General features: G+C 35.0%; 1 pseudogene; it reads right to left on the bottom strand.

The window, feature by feature from the left end:
- Positions 1-378: 378 nt before the first annotated feature.
- On the bottom strand, positions 379-904 carry LOC141513956 (uracil phosphoribosyltransferase homolog pseudogene; annotated as a pseudogene).
- Between the last annotated feature and the right edge of the window lie 8,122 nt (positions 905-9,026).

Genomic DNA, 9,026 nt, shown 5'->3' with positions numbered 1-9,026 from the left:
TTTGATATGGGGCTAAGGAAATAAACTAATTTTCATTTCAGTAGTTCAGGTAGAACTGCCATTTTTATTATATTGGCTTGCTCTATACATGAGCAATTAATATTTTTCTAATTTCTTAGTTCTGATTTTATAGTGTGAAAACTAATTTATAGTTTTGATCATATAGTTCCTGGGTTTATCTTGGCACATAAACTCCCAAGTATTTTATATTGTCAACAGTTATTTTAAATGTTTTTTTTCCATTTGGCCCACAAAGAGAAATTCATTTAAAATAGCCCCTCCATTTCATTGTCTCATCCTTTTCCCAAACTGAAATAGGACAAAAGGAAATTCAATACACTCATTATATTATACAGAGAAACCAAATTTTCCTGAAAGTTAATCTGTTCCAAAATACTCCTGTCCAAAATGTGTTGATGCAACAGGATGGACCTCTGTGGTCAAAATTGTGATGTCTGGGAACTCCTCTCTGATCGACCTAGCACCATGAGGAGTACAAAAGAGACTGAGGATGATTATGACACTGGGTTGAACTCCATGCTCTATGAGGACTTTTACAGTCTTGGTGAAAATATTTCCAGTGCTTAGAATTGAATAGATCAGCAAGACTTTTCTCTAATAAATGTCTGGGGGGTACTTGGCATAATAGACTGTGGCTTTTTTGGTCTCCTCATCACTCTGGCTCAGAATCTTCCCAATTCGGATGGAGCAGCAGCAGTCCTGCAAGCTCTGCTCCATGCATGATCTCCCCACTTCTCATTTTGCTGACCCCACAATTCCCCTTCTCAAACTTCACTCCTTCGTACTAATAACCTGTCAGAGTGGTCACTGTACACTCCTTGTATGGCAGCTGATTCAATCCCTCTTCCACAACAAGCCTGATCAAACAATCGGCCCAAAACATGAAGTCCCCTCAATTGATGAGGTTACTTTTATCCCCGTAATTGACTGTTGCATATGACTAGACAAAGACATTTGATAGTTTTCTCGTTGCTGAGCATTTTGTTCCATGTTCAATTACATTAATCAATTTTGCTGAATTATTAGTTGGATAGATTTCCCAAACTTGTCTCAACTGACTTTTACCAAGGATAAATATGGACATAAAAAGAAAAACATATTATGGTGAATATTTTCTTTATGACTATCTGTCAATTATTTTTAGCACAAGTTACTCTTTAATATGAAACTGTGCAATGGGATTAAAGTGGGTTCTTACAATCCTAAAATGTAGTCCTTGGTAAGTATATCAGAATGTCCAAATTATATATTTTCCCATGTGACAGCAACACTTGCAACACCTGGAAAACATTTATTACAAAGTAAATTAGCCACATCAACAATATCATTTGACTTTGATATTGTTCCCTCTTTCCTCTTTTAGAATTTACCTTAGCCATAAAGAAAGCTGTTAAGAAAGCAATATTATTTTTCTTGACAATTACACATGGCAATATATATAGTTACCTGGCATTCTTTACATTCACTTAGAAGGTTTTTTTAAACCTCATAAATTGTGTAAGAAATGAGTACTTGCAAAGACAGAGCCAAGATAGTGGAAGAAAGTCAAGAAGTCACCTTACCTTTCCAAAATTTCCTTCAAAATAACTTTAAACAATATCTCAAAACAAATTCTGGATTAGCAAAAATCATAAAAAAGATGGGATGAAATAATTTGCCAACCCATGATAATGTGAGAAACTGAGTTCAGTCACCTCCTTAAGAAATGAAATTTAAATGACCTATGAAAGGGAAGGAAGTGTTTTTTTGCTAGAAGTGGAGCATGATAATCCACACCTACGCACTGAGAGAAGGGAGAGCAAGTTTTATACTATTTATATTATTAATTCAGCCCTGCTCCTTTCATCAGATTCAAGATCTGTTCAAACTCCTCTGGATTACAACTCTTTCTAAACTTCTCATTGCATTCTCTCCTTGATATGTTCTCCCTTCCCTCATCATACGTTCCATGATTAAAAATGGCAGAAAATTCTACTGTGTGTCCTTTAATATGCATGAAGTTAATTAAGCATACATAGTAGCTAAGACATCATGGCCAGGACATGACTACCTTCCAGTCTGCATACTTTCCAACCTCTTCATTCATGCTTTCCAGCCCCTTTAACTCCATGAAGCTAAGGAGCCCCTGACTATTAATCTTGCAGAACAGCAAAAGCTTATCTGTTGTTACAACATTCTAGACCAACTCCCTGTTTGGCAATATCTGTGGAAGCTGAACTGTGCTCCCCACAACAACTTAGGGTGAATGTCAGAAAAAGTCTATTACTGCAGGATGAAAGTAGAATACCATCCAGGATGAGTAACCCCCAAAGAAACCAGCAGCAGGACTATATTCAGTAAACCACCCATGTACCTTGCTACCAGCTGAATCAGCAGCTACAGCTTTCAAGTTCTCAGGTCACAAACAATAAGGGGGGGGTCTTGGCGAACTGCTTAGAAGGACATTGGCACTGGGTATAGAATTCTCTCTTAGTCACAGTTCAGGGCAAGGAGGAACACTAGTTTATAAGAGCTTGCAAGTACAGGGAAACAGAGTCCCTTTTCACAGATCCAGGGTGGACAAGAGCAATTTTGGTTGCTCACAAATAAGAGCACTAGCTTGGAGATTAAGAAATACATTCAGTGATCAAAACTAGGTAAGAAATGAGGCAAAGAATGTCTTTTTTTACCCCAGTCAAAATATCAATTTCAGAATTGAAGATCATGAGGTTTTCTGGCCAAACCAGAAACAAATCTGTAACAAATGCTATTTATTTTGTATCTTAAAACATCAGGGCGCAAATGAAAATAAGCTAGGTCTTGGACTGGGACTTATCATTTAAACAATGAGAGCCAGAGTGATTTGTGTTTAAGGCACCTTCCCTAAGAGAGAAGTCTATCCAGTAACCCCCAACATATTTTGAGGTTTCAAACATCAAAATTTGCATTCCTTTGGGCAGAATATATGGAGACAAGGATATGAAACCCAAGTAAACAGATAGGAACAAAGAAGAGAGGAGAAGGAAGGGGAAGGAAGGTGGGGGGGGGGGAGAACACATGTTAGAGTTCACAATAATATGTTTAGTTGCTCATTTCTGTTTATGTTGAACATCTAAAAATTTTGTTCCATGAGAACGAATTCTATGCTGAAATAATTTTCAACACATAACTTTTGTTCATTATGGTTTGTCAATTAGCATAGCTATAGTCATTCTATTGTACTTGTTGGCACCTAAAAGAAAATAGTTGAATTCATAACTTCTCAAGAAATGACATTAAAATTTTTAAAACTTGGGATTAGGAAAATTTTCCCTACATCAATCCTAAATCTGCCTTTGTAGTTCCACTAATTCCTCCTGGTTCTGATCTCTAAGGTCAAGTTGGTTGTTTGGTCCTTGTTTTTCTATATCAAAGAAGACCAAAATGGCATCACAATTTATTTGAGACAAATTACAGTGTGTCTGGCCAGACCAATACAAACTCAGAATGCTCTACCACAGATTGGGGACAAATAGACCATATGAACACCTGGTGTGGGTACTATAAACTTATGTTTCCTTTGAGCTATTTCAAATCTGCCTTCCTCAAAGAGGGCAGAACCTTCTCTGATGAGGGTCCAGTATGCTGGATGATCCAGTGCTAGTGTCTTCCATGCTGTACAATCAATTTTAAAGTTTTTCAAGGAGCCCTTCAGGGTGTCTTGTCATTGCTTCTTCTGACCCGCTTATGTGAGTTCTCCATATTTTTTTTGCAAGCATACATCTGGCATTCTAATGTCCATCATAGTTGCACTCTCCATATTAATGTTGGAATGCCAGGTAATTTAGCTGAAGAAAGGAGCTAATTATTGGTATCTTCTCCTGCCACATAATCTTCATAACCTTGCTGAGACAATTTAAATGGAAGGGACTCAGTTTCCTAATATAGTGCTGTCCAGGTTTCATGGATATACAGTAATGAGGACAATCAGTCCCTAGCTGAAGTTCTAACTGAAAAAGGAGTTTTAAATGCCTTTAGGTTCCTTTCAAGTGGCAAAGCACTGGTACTAATTCTATTCCAGCTGAGATCAACAAGATGGGGGGGGGTCCATAGCTCACCCAAAAACTTACTGAAATTTTCCAGGTTATCTGACATGAAGAGGTCATCCCCCAAGAATTCAAGGATATTTCCATTGTCCACCTCTATAAAGATAAAGGCAAAAAAAATTGAACTGTGACAATCACAGAAGTATTTCTCTTTTAGTCATTGCTGGCAAGATTTTTGCCAGAGCCCTTCTCAATAGGCTGATCCTGGAAGATAATCTTCTCCCTGAGAGCCAGTGTGACTTCAGAAAGGGTCAAGAAACAGTTGATATGGCTTTTGCTGCCTGACAACTCCAGGAAAAATGCCAGGTAAATTTGTAGCAATAGCCATGAAGTCAGCACAATGACTCTGTAGACTTTCAGTTAACATGACTGAAGATATGCTATAATTTAAAGGAGAAAAGATACATTCTTGTTTTGCTTCATTGGTGACTGGGAAATCTTGACAGTATCATTCCCTCCCCAGAACCTGGTCATGTTTAGCCATTGTGCTGACCTCATGGCTATTGCTCCAAATTTAAGTAGAACAATTCTGTTATTTCCCCATGTGATACTCCTCCTAATACTTGAAAATAATTATTATGCTACAACCAAATATTTTCTTTTCCATAGCAATTATCCTAAATTATTTTCTCAAAATCTCTGATAATAGGTTTTTTTAAACCTTCTTGGTCAGCCTTTCATTGATAATTCTTTGAATGAGTTGACCCAAGCTTGTAAAAATAGTGAACGACAGTGTTTGAACAACAGAACTATAACATCATTTGCATCATTTGCAACTATACCTTCAATTTTTTTCAGGACATCATTTCTCTTATAATGAATCTTAGGGTTGCATTAGCACTTTTTAATCTTTCACTTCACATTAAACTTTTATTTTGAATTTATATGCTGTAAATAAGCCAAAAAATAGAACTGATTTATAAGATAAGAGAAGTGGAGCAACTAGGTGGCACAGTGGATAGAGCATCTGTACTGGAGTCAGGAGGTCCTGAGTTCAAATCCAGACTCAGACACTTAATATGTGCTTAACTATGTGACCTTGGGCAAGTCACTTAACCCCATTGTCTTGCAAAAATTAAAAAAGAGAAGGAAAGAAAAGAGAAGAAAAAGAAATTGAAGGAATCAGAATTGATCATGAAGAAACAAAACTCTCACTCTTTGCAGATGATATGATGTTTTATTATGCTTTGAGAACCCTAGAAAAACTATTGGAAACAATTAGCAACTTTAGCAAAGTGGCAGGATATGAAATAAATCCATACAAATCCTCAGCATTTCTATATTTTTCTAACAAGATATAGCAGAAGATGCACTAACAACAATAGAAAATGATGATCAACCATGATGGACTTGTTAATTTCAGCTGTACAATAATCAAAGACAGTTTTAAAAGATTTGTGAAAGGAAATTCCATTCATATCCAGAGAAGGAGCTGTGGAGTTTAAATGAAGACCAAGTTTATTATCTTCAATTTTTAAAAGTTATCTCATATTTTGTCTCTAATATTTTCTTTCTTCCAGAAAGACAGTCCTAGAATTAAACAATCTTTGATGCAATGATGGAAATGCTAGGTTGTGCCTGTGAAATCTTAAGCAAATCCCTAAAACTCTCTGTGTCCTTTTTGTCTGCTGAAAAATAAGGTTGGGTCTTGAATAGTAACCTAGTTCTCTTACAGTCTTGAATCTATGATCCAATGACCTTTGACATTGTAACTAAGATGGTATTTCCATAATAACAATTGTAACAATACATTAAAAAAAAGTTTCCTTTGCTATACTCATGGAAAAGATGGGAAGATAGGTGCTAAATTAATGGATTTTCCAATTAATTTCATAACAATATTAAATCAAAGGAGTTATTATTGCGTCTATGCAACCTCAGAATGAAGCCACTGTTAGAGATTGTTTAATTCTAGACCTTGCAGTCTTTCCATTGTATCAGGTTACTGATTATTCATTATTCATGGTGGTGTTCTTCAAATGACTTGGTATTCTAACCTGGTATTGCCTTTTTCTGTCATGTTGTTCCATCTGATTGGGAGACCAAGAATTGTTGGATCTCTTCACTTCATGATTTAAAGTGGCTGAAATTAATACTGCTGCTATTGTTATTTGATTCCAGGACTAAAAGGTAATGATAATAGCCCAGATATTGGAAATTAAGCTAGAATTAAAATCAGAGACTAGGTCAATGTCTATGACTACTGGTAGCTAAGAGAATAGAGACAAGAAAGAAAAAAGCATTAGATCTCAAGTCAAATAGGAATATATTGATTAGAGTATAGATGGTATCAGGTTTGTAACATCTACTGAGCATATCTAATTGGAGATGGGACATAGAACATGGACATAATGGATTGGAGTGTTTCTAGAAAGTAGCATTAGGTACATAGTAATGAATGAATATGAAATAATATATAATAAGATAAATATTGCTAAGAAGTATGTAGTACATACTATGTATGCATGCATATATGTATGTAAGTAATATGTGTAGGTAACAGGTAGATACACACACATATTTTTGTTGTCTTCTCCATTTCATTGAGAGATCTAAAAGACAGAGACTGTCTTTTGCCTTTCTTTATATATGAAGAACTGAACAAAGGGCCTGATAAATGGTGGGGAATTTAATAATTCTTTTTTATTGACTAGGTACCTAGACCCTAGACCTTGAGACTTCTTGACAATACAATTACATATGTGCAAGATATCCCAGGTATACACACATGGACACACATAAACACATACAGAAGACATCATCCTTAATCCCATATAGTACTTTTTTTCCTTTTCTTTTTTCTTTTTTCTTTTTTTTTTGCCAAGCAATGGGGTAAAGTGGCTTGCCCAAGGCCACACAGCTAGGTAATTATTAAGTGTCTGAGACCGGATTTGAACCCAGGTACTCCTGACTCCAGGGCCGGTGCTTTATCCACTATGCCACCTAGCCGCCCCGGATGCCACCTAGCCGCCCCATATAGTATTAGAAAATTTCACTACTAGAAAACACAAGACTGATATAAATGAAGTTTTCTAAGATCCAGATACCAGGGAATTAATACTTTTTTACTACAGAGAAAATCCTTGTGGAAATAGTGCTACATTCCCTTCCCATTTGGTCACTTTAGATCCAAAGCATCAGGGGAGCTCATCCAAGGGTCATGATAACTGCTAGTATGTTCTGATATGAAAATTTTCCCAGTACATTGACTGCACCTGTTCCCTTTGGATCCTGTGGTTTAGTTGTGTTGTTGTCTTCCGCACTGTGCTAACCCAAGCTAGGGTAGTGCAGTAGATGATGAATCAAGCAGGCAAGACAGGATGTCAGAACATAACTAGAGCAGAGTAAGGTCAGGAAAAGGTTAGTAATCCACCAGTGAGATTGAAGCCAATAAAACCCACACAAGACAGGAATGGGCAACCAGTCTAATATCATCAGGTCCTAAGAATTTTAGGGGAAGGAAAAATTGTGTTGGACAACAGAATTGAAGCACCAATCACAAGAATGCATTTATTCTGTAATAGTTATCTAGACTTTTTTTCTAATCTACATTTTGCAAAGCAATCCAGCAATTTAGATGTTTAAAATAAGAAATAATGGCATATTGAACTTATATACTATTGTTGTTGCTGTTAAGTCTTCCAAATTTTCTATAAGAAATGAAAAAATTATTAAAGGAGACCTCTAGTATATAGAGTACTGAATTTTGCCAGGAAGGCTAGAATTTGAATTCTTCTTCAGACAGTTTAGCTTTGAGACACAGGGTAAATTATTTAATTTCTCTCTACCTCTGCTCCCTCATTTATAAAATAAAGATAAGTATTGAATCTACCTATAAGATTTCTGCAAAGATCAACTAAAATACAATATATAAACACTTTGCTAACCTTAAGCATATAAATATCACATATATAATATAAAAATACCATATATATTAAATATATAAATAATATGAACTATTACCATTATCTTTCTCATAACTCTTCACATATACTCCAAAAAAAAGCAAGATGGACTCACCTCCATTAAAATCAATATAGTAACAGACTATAATACCTAACACAAAGAAACTGCCCCCCCCAATAATTGTGAAATGGCTAATTTTGACATATGAATGAAATTAATATTATCATGTTACAACAAATGACAAATTAAAAATTTCAAGAAACTAAAGGAAAAATTATATGGACTAATATAAAGTGAAACAAGTTGAATCAGTAAAAAACTTAGAATATGGGCAAAAATAAATTAAGTATTGTTGAAATGAAACTTAATTTTAAAAGGTAATAACCAATTTTGTATTTGGAGATGATACATGATTCTCTTCAGTGAAAACTTAGGAGATTGTAGTTATAGAATATATCATATTCTTCCAAATATATATCCTGTTTATATCAGTTTTGCTTTCTAGAAGCTTATGAAATAATCATTTATTTTAAAATACACTTTGTTTAATAAATTAAAAAAAAACTTTGTTTTGGAGGTGGCTAGGTGGTGCAGTAGATAGTGCACTGACCCTGGAATCAGGAGGACCTGAGTTCAAATCCAGCCTCAGACACTTAAATTGCTTAGCTGTGTGACCTTGGGCAAGCCACTTAACCCCATTGCCTAGCAAAAAAAACAAACAAAAGAATTGTTATGTATATAACAAAACATATAAGAATTAATAATACAAATCAATAAATTTCAAGAAAGTATTTAATAAATACTATACATCGTGTTCAAAATTGTTGATCTTTGTTTCCTTTCCCTTCCCCAGGACAGTTATAATGAAGTTTAATTATATATTTGTGTATATGCATATTTGAATATAGGAATATGTGTACATATATGCATTTACACTTAAATTGATATATATGTATATATATTTACTATATCCACATATACACTCATCTATAGACATTTATATATATATATATACATGCATAAAACCATACCCCC

Source organism: Macrotis lagotis, chromosome 1 (genome assembly GCF_037893015.1).
Source record: "Macrotis lagotis isolate mMagLag1 chromosome 1, bilby.v1.9.chrom.fasta, whole genome shotgun sequence".
NCBI classification, from domain to species: Eukaryota; Metazoa; Chordata; class Mammalia; order Peramelemorphia; family Peramelidae; genus Macrotis; species Macrotis lagotis.
This window is presented reverse-complemented; position numbering and strand designations above follow the sequence as displayed.